General features: G+C 35.4%; 1 protein-coding gene across 8 annotated transcripts in view; it reads left to right on the top strand.

Moving 5' to 3' along the window:
• B3galt1 (beta-1,3-galactosyltransferase 1) overlaps positions 1-17,274 on the top strand; it is a 336,740-nt gene that overhangs the window by 62,391 nt on the left and 257,075 nt on the right. The window lies entirely within an intron of this gene.

Here is a 17,274-nt window from a genome sequence, read left to right as displayed (position 1 = left end):
GACAAAACGCCTGACACGCACAACTTAAAGGAGGAAACGGCTTATTTAGCTCCTCGATTCAGAGATTTGAGTCCGTGGTTTCATTGCTAGTGGGTCTAAGGGGAGGCAGAAGGGTATGGCAGAGCCAAGTGCTCCCTCTGTGGCAGCTGGGAAGCAGAGCCCAAGAGAAAAGTGCCAGAAAAGAAAGGGTTAGAAAGCAGATATGGTGCTCAAAGTCACACCCCCGCGACACACTCAAACATACCCACAAGTGTGCTTTACTAGTCGGGTGGGCATCTCAATCCAGTCAAGCTGACAATCACGATGAACAGCCATACTTCCTGTCTACAAAGCAGGGTGTTGACAAGTATTACAGTGTCATTAAGCAGAGAAGTACCTCTCTCAGCGCCGGCTACAGGAGGAGTACTCTAGATGAAGTGGGTGCATGTGCCAGTGGTTGGGTGGCCAATTAACAAACCAAAATAATATTAAGGATCGTCTCAAAACCAAAACTCTTTTAGTTCATTAACCTATAGATATATATAGATAGATAGATAGATGAACAAATATATTTGAATATATGTGAATAATTATACACTTGAATGTATGAACATATAAATATATATTATATGTGAATAATACATATGAATAAAATATATGTGAATAAAAATACATATCTGAGTAATATATATACATGTGTGTATATATATATATATATCTGAGTAAATTTTTTATTTACCCTGACCAAAATGTAAGACTACATTGACAAATTAAGCAAAATTATCTTTGAAATGACTGCAAAGCATTGGTTACCTTTACTTGATGAAGCTTATTCTTTGTGTTATTTCTCAGTATTTGTTTACATGCCTGCCCATTTGTCACCATAAAAATATCCTGTAACTCATCAAATTATTTATCACACGTAATGGTGAGCAATTAGATAAGAAGCATAGCTCTAACTTCTTGGTCTTCTATCATAAAATAGTAGATGATAAGGAAATCAAGTGATGTAAGGATTTTTATACAAATCCAAATTTGTGTGATCCAGTCTGTAAGGAAATCTATCTCAGGGAAGCATAAAAGATGGAGAAGCACAGGAATAGACAGTTAATGATCCTACTGCACTCTAATTTTGAGTGTGGACTATGTTATGGGAATTTTGCACTTGTTATCAGGCATAAAACTTACTACGATCTCCTGAAATGTACTCGGTCTCTGAATTAGAAGTAACTTTCCCAAAGGTCGCATAACTAGTCATTAGCTCAGTTAGAACTGCAAGGTCCAGTTCTTTCTATTATATCATATTTCTAGGATAAAGTAAAATTCAATCTTTGTGGATATTTTCTTCTCACCAGCATATAGCTCGAGTACTTGTCAATGAATTACCACATCTGGAGCTGTTTCAGTTTTTTGCTTACATTTTACTTTCTTACACTGTTATAAAAGCTGCATTCCAGGAAGAAACACAGGCTTTTCTTCAGGCATAAAAATAGGCTAATGGCAATGACAGGGATGATTGTGAAGGGAGAAGAAAAGCAAATGATATTGCCAGATCTGTATTAGGAGTTACAGTCTTCAATAAAAAATCACTCAAGCATGTCATATCGTGAAGTAACACATGATAGAGGGTACAATGTGGTGCTCGGATGGATTCCATTCACCATGTGGCGTGTTCATACATCCTGTTTCCTTGAGAAATGTACTAAGCATGAAAGGAGAATGGAATATTTAAAAAATGTAGTGAATAATCATCTCAGTCTGAATGGATTTTGATTATACCAACATGCACAATGACTCAACAAGGATAAGGAAATACTACGTTCTCTGAATGCACATCACACCATTGTCTAGCTATCAACTTCAGTCAAATATGAACTATTTCAACAGGGTAGGCTCTCCGAGGATTGTTCTATGGCTCCCAGGAATACTTATAAAGAACCAGTGCAAACTGTCTTTTCGTGAATTGCTAATTGACAGTCATAACAAAGCTTCACATTTTCAGTGGTGATCTGAAAGATGAGTAGTGAAAACAAAAATCTCTTTATATGAAAAGATCTGACAACATTATCTAGAATGTATTTAAAATCATAAATGTGGAACACTCACCAGTTTAGAGGTTAGGTTTTTAAAGAGCAGATTTAATTGTAATCCTTAAAGCTTAGAATAACTGAGGCACCAGAACAGGAAAGGCTAAACACTCTTCAAGAGCTGAACAAAGCACTTACAAATATTTTAATGTGGAAAACCTCTACTTACCTATCTATAATGTACAACAATGAGAACGTGCAAGTTTTATGGTAAAAATTATTGTCAAGCGTGCGAGTTGAAGTATGAAAAATGTAACATAATTTCATCATGAAGAGCTTACAGTAACGAAGACATTTTAGAATCTTTCCTAAATTTCCATTTGAAAGCTTGTCTTCTTAATTTCAATTTTTAAATATTTTTGATCGAGATATTTAAACTCAAGAATTGCTCTGCTTCATTAAAGTTCCAAACAGTGAAGACTATTTCCCAAAGACTTGCAGAAACCATCACAGTGAGTAGACTCTTCATCTTTACCTTCTCTAGTCAGAGATGCCCTAGCTGAGAAATGTTCCTTGGTGGGAAAGAATATGTTCATGGCAGGAAGAAACATCCCAGTGCCACTGAGGACTGTCCTCTTGTGGAAAACGGATTTACTCCTTACTATGCTAGCTTCTCACATGAGCCTTGCAGTCCCTCAGTCACCCTAGGAATTAGGAAATGATATGTTTGTTTTGCAGTGAAAGTTTAGAAAGGGGAAAAGGCTAAAAGAAAATATGTCCTTGAGTTCAACCAGAGTTCTGTTCTGGATCTCTGTGATTCTAGAACTATCTCTTTAAACATCTGGCTACAATCTACACTGCAGAATAATATTATACACTACTTCCGGAATTGCTGAACATATGAGCTAGTTGTGTACATGAATGCATAGTCTTTTTAAAAGTTTCTGTGTGTATACCTCAAAGTAAATTATAAATGGAGCACGGAGATGAGTTATGGGAACAAAGACAGTTTCATCTAAACATTTTATTTTGTATATTGACCAACACTGAATTATAAATTTATGAATTATAAACACTGACCAACCAAATATTCTTTTTTTGCAAACAATGTCTCCTTTTCTGATAAAGTTATGAATATTTTTACCTTATCAACTAAAGTTATATTATTGTGATGCAAAGTAATAAAATACTCGGCAGTAGAACAAAAATTACACTACTTGATGGAAATTTTATGTTTGGTATATATTATTTAATGTCTCAGTTGTTTGGCTTAAAAGTTTCTGTGGAACAGAAAAACATCGCACCTTGGATTTTAACACAAACCAATATTTGGTAGGGCAACCCTTGCTCACTTGATTTCTTCTCTCTCTCTCTCTCTCTCTCTCTCTCTCTCTCTCTCTCCTCTCCCTCTCTCCCTCTCTTGTTCACTCACTCTCTTTTTTTCCTGCATCACTGTAAATTGAACCTAGGGCCTTTGCACTGAGCTACCCAAGCCCTTTTTTATTTTTTATGTTGAGAGGAGGCCTCACTAATGGGCTGTGATTTGTCCTCCTCCTGCTTCAGCTTCCCAGAGTTCTGGGATTACAGGAATCCACTACCACACACATCTTTTCTTTCTTTAGAGGCCAGATTGTTAGAGCAGAAAACCCTATATGCCAGCCCCAGCTCTGCCTCTAATTAATAAAGTGATCACAGACCATGTCTTAACCCACAGTCCTCAGTTATGTGACATTTTTTCTTGGTAACATGTATCTAGTAAGAGGGACAAGGGACAAATGTTGGCTTCCTTAACTCACCCAAAAAACATATACATAATTTGCTTTTCTGCTCCACATAAACAGACATCATTGGCTTGACTGGGACCGGGAAGGGTGTTTATTGAAATTTCATTCTGGAAAGGAAGAATCATGTCTATTTGCAGGCCTCACTTTCACAGTAGCTTTATATTTATTTATTCACTTGACTCCATTGAAGCTATGAAACAGTAGCTTATACATCCCAACTGCTTTCCCTGCTCAAGGAAAATAGGAGAAAAATCCCAGAATACATTGCCTTGCTTTTTCTATGTTTATTTTTTCTTCCTTTAGAATCCAAACCTTTCTTCTGGACCAGTGGATTTATTAAGCCTTTCACCAATCCATGTGTGATTAAGAGGCATGACCCTGAGTTATGGCTAAAGCCATAATGCCCTCTAAATTTTTACGTTTTTTATGTCTTATCTCTAAAATGGAGACCACATGTGGTACTGTGGAAAGGATTAGCCGTAGGTTATCTGAAAAATTGACTTTAAAGCTTTGTGTTTTTGAAACATGGTTAAGGTAAAAGAATATGAAGAGAATGGAAAGAAAAATCAAGTTTACACCAGATTCACAGAAGTTTCTTTTGCTCATTGTGATTTTAGGAATGATGTACTGTGATTTTATCTTCTTATTTGAATAACATGGGCTTTCATGAAGTTCTAGTATTTGTTAATTGGGCTATGTAACTAGTAGTACCAATGCTGGAACTGAGGCTTAACAAAGCATGTTCCAACATGGGTAGAATGAAAGAAAAAGCTTATAAAGTAAAGGGTAGACATTTCTATGTGGTGCTGAGAGACCCATAAATTCTGTCAATCATGGCTACTGGCTCTGTCCTCTAGAAGTGGGAAAGAAGTGAGTTCATATACAACTGGAACTGCTCTATCTTTTTTTTTCCTCTGTTTTAATATTTTTTATTGAGTTTATTGGTACAATCTAGGTATACAATACAGTTACATTCATTGTTGGGATCCTGTACCGTTATATGACAGGTCTTGATTCTCATTAATGTGCTCTTCAATAGCAACTTTTGACTCTTAAATCAACCACCATCTGAATGACCTGGGCACATCTTAAAGGTGGAGACTGTAGTGTCTCATGCAGTCCTACCAGAGCAGCATCTCTGGGACACAGCCCAGAGTGACTGTATTTCTAACAAACTCTTCGGTGCCTCCTATGTTCACAACTTTGAGAAAGCAACTCTGAGCAAGCTGAATATTAAAGGAAGGTGATGATCTTCTCTCTGAACAAGGTCTGAATATATCTATTTTGTTCTTTGGTTTTTTGAAGTCGAAGACAGTGTGGCTATAATTAATTGATATTAGTTCAGTGACTTTGGTGATTAGGAAACTCTACTTTTAAACTTAGAAAAAGAAATAGAAGTAAACTGTAAAACTGTGATAATAATCCTTGATTATTTTTCAAATAGAGCTCAAATGAATATAATCCTTCATTTTAAATATAGGAATTGTCTTTTATTATGCATGGAATTTTTATTTGTTTTTCACAATCAAGGCCATCTCAAGGATATGTTAAGCTTTCCGCACCATTTGAACAAAGGGATCATTCTTGAAGTTTTGAATTTTAAATAAAATGGTATGATAGTGACACTGATGAGTAAATTGATTTTTTGAAAAATTATCTACCATCACTTTGCCTGTTTTGGTAAATGGTTTATTACAGTGTCTTTTGTTTTCTTCTTAAATTAATGAATTCCTATTTTGTGAAAAGTTGAAGGTTTGCAGCAAAATTGAGGGGGAGATGCAAGGATTTTTCACATACCTTCTGCCCCTACCTATGAAGAGCCCTCCCAGTTATCAGTAGCTCCCACCAGAGTGGTACATTTGTTACAGCTGATGAACCGACAGTGACACATCATAATCACACATTGTCCATATTTCTTTCAATCAGTGTTCACCTCTGGGGCTTTTCATTCTGTGTATTTGGACCAACGTGTAGTGATGTGTCCACCAGTGTTGTGTCACACAGAATAGTTTGGCTGCCTTGAAAATCTGCTGTACTCCTCCTAGTTATCCTTACCTACAATTCTTGGTCACTACTGATCTTCTAGTATCTCCATAGTTTTTGCTTTTTCTAAACAGTCGTATCATTGGAATCATATGAGTTTGGATCCAGTGCTACAGTGAATATTTAAATAAAGACATTTATTACAGTAAAAGGCACATTGTAATTTATTCCCTTCTATACACTTGGCCTTGCTTCAAATATACTTATCTCCGGGCTTAGAGTTCTTGCAGCACTAAATAATATTCCATTGTCTGATATACCAGGGTTTATTTATACATTCACCTCCTGAGGAACATCTTGTTTGCTTCTGGGTTATTAAAATTCTGTTACAAGCATGCATGTGCAGGGTTTGGAATGGATATAATTTTTCAACTCCCTGAGTAATTGCCAAAGACCAAGATTGCTAGCAAATACCAAAGGGCAAATTTTTCTCTGGCTCTGTGAATTTTCTTGTCATTATCTTGACTTTGACTTTCACAGAGCAGGAGTTTTTAATTTTCATACAGTCTAGCTTATCAATTATTTCTTTTGTGGATTCTTCCTTTGGTATTGTAACTAAAATGTTGTTGCTCTGACATCTTTCTGATTTTCTCCTATATTAGCTTCTAGGACCTTTTGTGTTTTATATTTTGGTTTATAGTCCATCTTGAGTTGATTTTGGTGAGATGGGTAAGGTCTGGGTTTGTTTCATTTGTGCATGTGGATGTCCACTCACTCTAGTAACTTTTCTCTAACAGACTACCCTCACTCCATTGCATTGCCTGGGTTCAACTGTCCAAAATCAGTTTCAATTTATATGGAATGATTTCTACACTCTGTATTCTGTTCCATTGATCTGTTTGTCCGTTCTTTTGGCAGCATCAGACTGTCTTGATTATTATAGCTTTATAGTAAATCCTGAAGTCAAGTAATACTGGTCCTCTAATTTTGTGCTTCAATATCTTGTTGCCTATTTTGAGTCATTTGCCTCTCAAAATAAACTTTAGAATGAATTTGTCTATAGTATCTATAAAACGCCTTGATGAGATTTGATTGAGATTGTGTTGAATCTATCAAGCCAGTGGGGTAAAACTGAAATTTGGATAATATCATGTCTTGCTGTTCATTAATATGAAATGTGTATGCAGTCATCTCATTACTCTTTGACTTATTTCATGAAGTTTTACAGATATTTATATAGATTTTGTGCATATTTTGTTAGGTTTTTATCTAAGTATTTCATGGGAGGAATGATAATGTAAATAGCATTGGGTTTTGTCTTCAAATTCCTTTTATTCATTGATCAGATGTAGGAAAGGATTTGACGTAATATTATATCCTGCAACATTGGTATATTGCCTGTTAGCTTCAGGAATTTTTTACCATTCTTTTGAATTTTCTACGTAGATAAGCAAGTCACCTATGAAGACAATTTTATGCCTTCTTTCCCTTTACTTCAGCTAGGATTCCCGGATGAACTTGAAAGTAAACAGTAAAAGGGTACATGTAGACACCTTTGAGTAGTTTTTTGTGTTTTTTGTTTTTGTTTTTGAAGATGTTCTTAAGTTGAAGTTCTACTCTGTTCCATTTTACTGAGAGGTTTTGTTCTAAATAGGTGTTGGATTTTGTCCAATGCTTTTTCTGCATCTATTGATATGATCATGTGATTTTTTTTTTAGCCTGTTGATTTGATAGATTGCATTAATTGATTTGGGAGTCTTAAAACAACTTTGCATACCTAGGATAAGTCTCTCTTTGTCATGGTATAAATCTTTTAATACATTGATGAATTTGATTTCCTAATGTGTTGTTGAATTTTTGCACCTGTTTTAATGAAAGACATTGGTCTGTAGATTTATTTTCTTGTAATCTCATGTCTTATTTTTGCAATTAAAATAATGCTGACTTCAAAGGATGAATTAGGAACTATTCCCCTGCTTCAGTGTTGTTAAATAGATTGTAGAAAATTGGCATGATTTCTTCTTTAAATATTTGTTGGAATTCATCAGTGAACCAACCCATTTAGGCATGATGCCTTCCGTTTTAGAAGACTATTGATTATTAATATAATTTACTTAATAAATATTTGTCTATTTCCTCTTGAGTGAGTTTTGGCAAATTATATCTTTTAAAGAATGGGCCCATCACATCTAGATTATCAAATTTAAGGGTGTAAGATTTTTCATAATATTGTACTCTTTTTAGTAATGCTATAAATGTTTTTCAGATTTTTGTAATTATATGTTATTTGTTTCCAAGATATTATAGTGAATAATTTTTATTGTTATAATTTAATGTAACGGAGGATATAGTAACTAAAAAGCTATACTCTCATCTCTTTAAATTTGTGTCTCTTAACTATTACATCAGAAAAAGAATCCAAAAAAATACATACCAGTGTTCAAAATGAAATTCTGTACTTTCATTTCTTTCAAAAGATTTTAATCAGTATTCTGAGAACAAAGGGATCTATCATATCATATCATGAGCTTATGAAATATGACTGCTAAATCTTACAAATTTCCAAATTTCCACATTAGCAAGTCACAGTTTTGAAGACATCCTACAGATACAGAAGTCTGTTTAACTTTTGAATCTTAATTCAATTGTTAAGCAAATTTAGTTTCATGGGCATAGACTTTTTCACAGTTCACATAAATTTCATCACAACCATTTTCTTTTAAAACTATTTCAGAAACTGTTAAGTTACATAATCCTCATTCTGGAGGAGAAAAATTTTCTACCTTCAAAAGATGCTCTTCTCCCAGGTTCCACCTTCAGAAAGAAATCCACCATGGAGCTAAAAGAGATTTCTACAAGGGACACTGAACAACATAACAGAAACTTCAACAGAAACCACAGGAGGCCTCTGCAATAGTGTTTTGAATCTGCCTTCAATGAATGTCTCTGCTGTCACATTGCCAGGACATTCTGCGTAGGTGATTATATATGAGTTGGGTGAGATCTCCTCTGGTTCGGATGTCACAGCTCCAGTCACATTAACTTGACACAATACTGGCATGCAGACCATCTAGAGAGCATTTCCCCCAACACTGTTTATTAAATATTACTTATAGCAGTCAGATGTTTGGTAAGACTGGAGGCAGCAAACAGAAGACTATACACTTTGGATGGTCTGTATTTCCAGTAGAAGGTCAACATGCAGACAAAGCAGCATTGGCATTTAATTAACAAGGAGAGAAATCTCTCTTGGATCTTTCTCAGAGCCTCTGAGACAGAGGCATGCTATAGAATTTCCTCCAAGGCATGTGGCTCTAGCCAGATCCCTGGATCATGCATGGTTCGAGTTATGCACCAAATTTTCAAGCTATGGAACAAGAGTACTTAACCTGCCCTTTGCAAGGATCAAGAGTAATCATCAATTCTAATCAACCATATGAATTACAGTGGCTCCTATGGCTCAATTTGAGCAAGTTTTCAGGCTGTGGTAGTTGATCTTGATTTGTCTACTTGATTATCTTAAGAAAAGTCTAGGATATGAGTAAAGCATGCTTCTGGGTGTGTCTGAGTGAGCCCTGGAAGGCGATATCTGGTTCCTAGGCTGTTTCTCTCTAATTCTTCCCCTGTGCTCTCTGCTTCTGACTACTATGAGATTAACAGCTTTCTGCTGCCAAGCCTTTCTATCCAACATGGTGTTTCTGCCTTGAAATCAACCAGTCATGGACTGAAACCATGAGCCCAAATAAGCCTTTTCTCCTTAAAATTGTTTATCAGATATTTATCAAGTTGACAGAATCCGATCAATATACATGCCAACATGAGTCAGCCACAACATGCAATGCCAAAGAAGTAAAAATAATTGATCTGCTGAATCAGGTAATTTGTATACTTGCAATTAAATGAAATTATAACTATGGAAAAAGAAAAGAAACACAACTTTTGAAAGAAACAAAATATGGCATAATTTAGTTGTGTGAAAACAGAAAGTAATAAGAAAGAATATATAGACTCATACAATTATACTCATACAATTTTAAAACAGTATGGAATATAAGTGTTGACCATTGCCTCCTATGTTTTTTTAAAAAAATAAGCATAAATGCAATTAGTAGAAACAGAAGTAAAGGGAAAATAAGAATAATTAAAATGAAGATCATTTCTATTTACATTATTAATAAGTATAGCCAATTTCTGTAATGTTTTTGCATCTAAATGTCTGCTTGCTAGAAAGTTCTTTCTCTTTAATAACATTCCGTGGAAAATATATGAACAGTACATTCCAGAATATTTCTATATAAGTAACTCTGCTATAAGTATTCCAGTTCTTAATTATCATACAGAAGGCTCCCTTTTTTAAAGTTGTTGACATTTTCAGCTTTATGGGAAAATTCATCCAGAGAACACTCTTCAGTTTTGGGATATAGAACAAACAGATGCTTTACTTCTTTTCTTAGTTTATTGAAGATTATCTATTTAAGTGCAGTAAGGTTGCCACCAACTGTAAGCATATAAAATAAAAAGGCAGTCTTTTTTGCAGTATCTCTCCAATGAAACAAAGGTTGAAATTCATGAATATTTAAGTAAAGCCTTGCATATGTGGTGCACAGCTGCCCATGGAGGTCACTATCTCCACTTTTCACAGAGTGTTTTATTGGTCCAGGATTTGATCTTTTGTTATTGGTAATACCCTCATTTTGATCATCCCGTAGGTAGCTAGGCTCAATTTACAACAAATGAATTCATATGTTTTAGTACTAAGGTCTGATTTGGTGACAAAAAAGGTCCCTCCAGTGATCTTTGCAGGTACCCAGAGTTTGGTAAAGGATGTTGGTATATGGATGCCATAGGTTACAGAGAAAGACCATTGCTGCTTGCCCAGTTAATTAGAAATAATAAGAAAGAGTAAATTACATCTTACTGTCTCCTTTCGCTGATTCAAAGAGTCATTGATCAACTGGAGCTTCTAAAAGTTCCCCATCGAGTCATACCAAGTTTTTGTTGATGCTCACTCGAGTTTCTGTTCCTAACAGTTTCTTCTGCATGTACCATTTCTACTGTGGCAGAAGGTGATCTGTGTATCAGAAGGATGAGCACTAAGACAAAGCAGGTGTAACATGAGACAAGGAGCTTCCCCTAGTTTGCAAAGAGATGAGCTTTTCTGAAAATGATTTAAAAAAAAAGTCCTTTTCACTCAGAAAATACAATATTCGAAAATATATTTTGAGTATTACTTGATTACAACAGGCTTATCTGAGAAAACATCTTTTGGTTTTCATTAAGTGAATGGAAACATAAAAATGTATACACTTTTAAAAACTATTTAGAAGATTATTGAATTTTGTTTGACACCAGACGTGACAGCAAATGTGATAAATTGCCATTCATAATTGCAGCTTCATTCCAGTGGTTATTGCTTGTCAGTATCAATTAATAGCTCAACAAAAACCTAATTTATTCCAGAATATTAAAGAATGATGGCTTGTGGGAATTATGCTAAACTAGCACTTCCAATTAGATTTTGAATTTTATAGGGTATGGAATAATAGTTTATGAGTTTATAATAGTAAGTACCAGTGAGTCATTGTTTAATTGTAATTACTCTAATTACATATGTTTATCTGGAGAATTATAATTAGTATTATCTTCATGTTTAAAAGTAGAATATTGCACTTAATTTTTCACCTAATGTATAGGTTCTTAAATTAATTACATCAGGGAATAAGATGCAAAAATAACATGTTGCGATAATCTAGAAGTGTACAGAATGTGACTGTTGGGTTATTAGAAAAGAAAGATAACAAGCAGACAAGGTACAATGAAAGACATAACACCTCTTACATCCAGTGTATAGTCTGAATTCCTTGTTTTGGTTTTCTTGTTCTCTTGTATAAGCAATTTGCCATATGAATTTATAAGGCAGGGTATATAAAAGAGCAGTATGGAATGCAATACAACTTCCTACTTGAGAAGATTGAAATTTGAACATTAGTCTGCTTCCAGAATCTTTTTGAATTTGTTTCCAAAACTACTTTGTTTATAGAATTCAACTTTCTCTCAATCCTTAGAAGATAAGAAAGCATATACATTTCAAATTCGATGCCATGAAACGCAAGCTTTGCACTTACTTCGTAATACATATAAAAACAGTCTACAAGGACATTTCAGATTTAAATAAAAACTTCAAGAAATATCCGGGAATTCATTCATCAAAACCTCAAAATTCATAACTAAAATCTGATAATATTGTTAATCCTAAATATTCAGAGTACATTTATGTCTACTAAATCAAAGTCCAATTCCTTTTTCCTAGCATAATTGTACTAATAGCACTCAACTAAAAAAGAGGAAAAATTCATAACTGATTCAAACAAGTGAATACTGAAAAGAGGTCTGGTATTTAGGAAACTTGGAAAGCACCCAGTTGACCCACTGATGATAAAATAATTGTGTATTTACACTTGGAAAAAAGTGAATCCACTGAGTCACAGGCTGCTATTCCTCTTTATCTCAATTGTTGTCTTCATCAACTGGGTTTATTAAATTGTTCAAATGTTTTAATTTTATATGAGCACAAGTCATGCCATGTTTTATCATGTTATTGTTTCTTCATTAATGAATTAAGAACCTGGGTGTCACTCTAAAATTATAGTATAAATTAATTTAAAGCAAGATGATACCATATTAGAAATAAAGGAATGTTATCTCTCTTACTCTAATAAATTTCTTCCACAGATACTACATGAGATACCATTAGCCATTTTGCCAACATGAGTGTCTCATATACTAAGGGCCATTAAGCCTTTTTTCTCCTAAAAACTTGTACTTAAATTTTTTTATGTGTCTTAAATGCAGAATTTATGATATTATGCGTCTAGAATTAAATAGCCTGAATTCTGTCCATACCTCCTTTCTTTCTGGCTTCCTGCTGAACAGCGCATAGCTTTACTTATCTGTGCCTTGGTTTTCTAATCTGTAAAATGGAAGATATTCTATCTTACTGCCCTATTTTAAGGATTCAATAAATAATACATGTAAACATGTACGAGAGTACCTGAACCACGGTATGGTCTAAAGTAAAACTTATTAAGGATTTTATTTCTCTTCATATGAGATATTGGAATTTCAAAAGCTGACAGCACAGACTTGGCTCAATCCTGGATATGAACTTTTCTCCAACCACAGATACACTCACACTGATCTCAGCCCATCACCTTAGCCTGTGGATGTGCTGTAGGCCCCGAATGCTATTTTACAGTTTTTAGCTCTGTGACGCCTGCAACATTGACGAGGGTCTTCTACATCTTCCTACAAGTCATTCATAATAATGGATTATTATGTTCATCCAAAAGTGGCCGAGAACAAAGCCCCAGTAGTGCCTTCCATGCCAGGTGAAGCTGATCCACGAAGCTCTCCCTGTACAGTGGTTCAACCAGCTTTACATCTGCTTACCCAGATTATCATTCTACTCGTACGTGTCTATTTTGTTTATGGGGATATGAGAAATATTGTAAAGTGGCTCTCTAAAATATGTTTTTATAAAACTAGCTATGTTTGTCTCCAAGTCACTTCTAATTAAAGTTTTAAATAGGCAATGGTCATCTCCAAATCATCTCTTAATTAAAGTTTTACATAGGCAATGTATAGGCTTACTCAGATATCTCACTGGAGAATATATATTGCTAGATCCAGGAACAAAGAACAAAGGAAGGTGTACCAGTGGAAAAAACATTACTGTCATTCTGGAAAAAAGAAACAAAAACAACAACAAAAGACTCTAAACTGACTTTCACGGTTTCTTCAAATGTTTTACAGAAAAAAGTTCACATTTTTGTTTTATAAGATACACATGAACTATATCTCTTTAGGCATATCTCTTTTTTTTGCAGTTGCTCCTTCAATAATAAATAATTATCTCTAAACTGTCTTCAATAAACCCCACAAATCAAAACTCACACATGCAACACAAAATACAATATCAGGACTACAGTTTTCGATCTTTCGATTTAATGTTTTGATGGTGCCTAAGAATCTAGGTATTATTTCAGATGAGACTACAAGCAGTCCATAGGCCTTTTTATTTAAATACTAAATTAAGGGCTTTATTGACACTCAGTCAAATTCTCTCCTTTCCAAAAATGATTCATTGTAGTTCCCTGTAATAGACATACTTTTCTCTTACTTTAAAAATTAAAATGTCAAAATTTACCCATAAACAATTTCTTGATCACATAAATATTGCATATGAAGAAATATGTTACTACAGTTAAAACAGTACACTTTGAAACTTTAATTAGACTACTCTGATTGACTTAACTAGATAATTACTGATCTCAATTACACACTGAAAGGCGTAGACTAAGGCGACTATTTCAGGGAGGGCAGATTTAGCAGCCTCAGTAGAATAGTAACCTCATTTTCCCTCAAGTTCTCTGGAATATTTGCTAAATTTCAGAGCAGAGGCGCTAGCAAAAGGCTTCAGATCCAGTCACAGTGACTGCATACGGCAGACAACCACTAAATATCTATGGAATGAATGAGTGATCGTAGACGGGCCTTCTCTTATTGAGAAACGGTGCTTATTGTCAATTGCCTGTCTAACTTATCCACTGTCATTGTAGCTGGAAAACAAATGCCTGACACCACCGCTGAAAGGAGGAGAGGTTTATTTCCGGCTTGCAGTTCTAAAAGTTTCAGTACGTGCACGATCGGCTGTCTCCAAGACAGAAGCAGCCTGGTGGAAGAACATAGGCAGAGAAAAGCTGCTCTCATCACGGTGAGCAGGAAGGAGAAGGAGTGAAGGCAGAGCCACAGTCAAGAACTTACACTTCCAGGTCACAGCCAACTAGGTCCCCTCTCCTGCCAGTCATAATCGAATAATCATAATCGAATCGCCTTCCAAAAGCCAACCTCTGAGCTCATGAGGCTTTGGAGGCTGTTCTAGGTCTACACCGTAGCACGGTCCTAGCTTTATTTCCCTTCTCCCTCCCTAAAGGCGTGGTTTCCCATTTACATCATTGCTATTTACTCAAACTCTACCTGCTCCCATTGTGCTGAGGAGTGGAGGGTGAGAAATGAGTGCCTCCCTCACCACAGCAGCACTGCCGTTTCCTCACCTACCATTATCCCAGATCTCCAGGCATCGCAGGGAGAAAACATTGAAGGACTTTTATCAAGTCATTGTCCTCGCTCTCTTCTCTCTTCTTTCCCCTTACACTAAATACTCTCTTGCTGAACAGTCACCTGGGCATATAAGCAGCTTGTAAAATCCATGCTTTCTTAGTGTAACTGACTGTGAAACCTTCATAATCTCAGGGGCAATTAAAACTCCGTCTTATGTGGTACACGATACTTCTACCACCTTCTGCGCCTTACTCAGTGCACCACAGTATTTAAGACGTGTCTCATACATGAAGGACTTGTATGTTGGGACGATAACTAAACTGAAATCACGTGACTAGACAGTAATAATGCTAACAACCACAGTGAAAAAGTTCCTTCCTGTGCCTCAAGATGCACACCTGTAGCATGGAAAGACAGATACTAAGGATATATGTATCGGTTATAAGCGAACACCTTTATTTTTATTTTGATAATGTTCATCTGGATAAAGTGGGTGAACACTATGCTTAAGAATAGTGGAGCTTTTAACTGCTTTAAAATAATCAGTCAAGATGCATCCATTGATCATTTAATCCACTTTGCGTGCTGCATTCCATAATGAACACATTTCTTTTCCTGACTCACTGTCCCTCCTTAAGTTCAATCACATTTCTAATTTTTCTATAACATAGCACTTTTTATGGAATGCGGCTTCAGGGATTACAGACATTTAAATGAATTTCCTATGGGTCCCGCGATGTTTTGGAAGAAATGTTAAGGTTACTTCACTCAAGAATATTCTTAATTAGTAAAATTAACTTCGCTTTCCCATGGTAATTTACTAAAAAAATGTTGAGAGAAGTCAAGCAAAATATCTCCTAGTGAACACACACAGAATCTGCCCTTGTAACCCTATTAGACAAAACTTGTCAAGTTGTCCTTTGAAAATGATTACATTAAAATCCAGCATAAATAAAGCAGTGAGTTTTTCCCTACACCACATAATTCTATTCAAAGATTTATTTTTATCGATCATAAAATGTTAGTGTTTTTTTTTTAACTTTTATGAGAGCTCAGCATTATATGGGTAAGTGAGCAATCACTTTCAGGCTTGTAAAATACAGCACTGCGTCCTGGAAAGGGTCATTCAGATGTAACCCGGTCTAGCTCCCTGGCAAGTGGAACACACCCAAATCATCTCAGCAGAGTAAGATGAAGCATTTCTCAATTGCAGCTATGAAGATTTGTTAGTGGAACATTCCAAGACTCTCCAATGATGAAGCAAAATGCACAGGTATCTTCAGCCTCAGCAGTAAAATGTATTTTCTCCAGAGCACAGAGTAACTAAAATCAGTTATGATAAGGGTTCTCTTAAAATCTTACCAGGTGTCTTGGCAGAGTTCGAAGAAGCAAAAATAGCCTGGGTGGGAATGAAGCTGTGCTCACGAGATGTAAAATAATTCTGTTTTTCTCATTTAAATGTGTTTCAGGGAAATCTGAGAATGTAAAAGTGGGTAATATTCAGGAAGTTAAAAAGTAATGAGGATGGGGAGCATTTAAGGGCAGATATTCCACTTTTTCCTTGCAAAATGCTGGTATTAAAACCACAGAACAAGGTGTGTATAACAGGAATCCTAACAATATAGTGGGGAGCATTTCCTTTTAGCAGAAAGGAAGGGACAGAGGGAACAGATGGTGATAAGTGTGTAGTAATAGGGCAAAGCACTAAACGGTCTTTGGCAGAGCTTGCCCCAGACAGAATGGCAGCGGCAGGGCTTAAATCATTTTTTATGTTGCTCATTGACTTTCTTTGCCTACCAATAAGTCTTCAGAGACTGAGTTTAATTTCCAGTTTGCCTTTCCCTGCTAATACATATCCCATAAGAAATTTGTTTAGCTCATGACCCCAATTTTGGCTTCCTTATCCTTTTTCAGTATTTTCCTCTCTTTAAATGAAAATTTTGTAGAAAGCAACTATTGCCCTCAGCTATGACTATTTTCTTTTTATATTTTTCATAATATCCCTTAAAAAAAACTGGAGAGAGAAGTGGTTCTCAACCTTAACCGTACATCTGAATCAGTTGGGGAATATTGTGGGTTTTATTCTGTTATGATTTCTTTTTTAATTCTGATGAATTGCCTACAAATCAAGAATAATTAAATCCCTGCAAATCTCTACCTGAGCCATCTGAACAGAGTTAATTTTTCAAAATATCCTCCATGGGTTTTGATAAGTGTTAGGTCAAAGTCCTCAGAGATAGGAAAGGATTTAAACGGACTGCTAACACTGACCCTAAGCACCGCTGTGAAGTACAATTGAATTGGCAGTCAGGCCTTCCTGATACCAAAATACTTTGGACTCATCTTATCACAATGCCTATCTTATTTTATCTAAGTGGTTT

Source organism: Fukomys damarensis, unplaced genomic scaffold (assembly GCF_012274545.1).
Source record: "Fukomys damarensis isolate Sample0158 unplaced genomic scaffold, DMR_v1.0_HiC HiC_scaffold_26, whole genome shotgun sequence".
Lineage (NCBI taxonomy): Eukaryota > Metazoa > Chordata > Mammalia > Rodentia > Bathyergidae > Fukomys > Fukomys damarensis.
The sequence above is the reverse complement of the archived record's forward strand: the minus strand, read 5'-3'. Positions and strand labels throughout refer to the sequence as shown.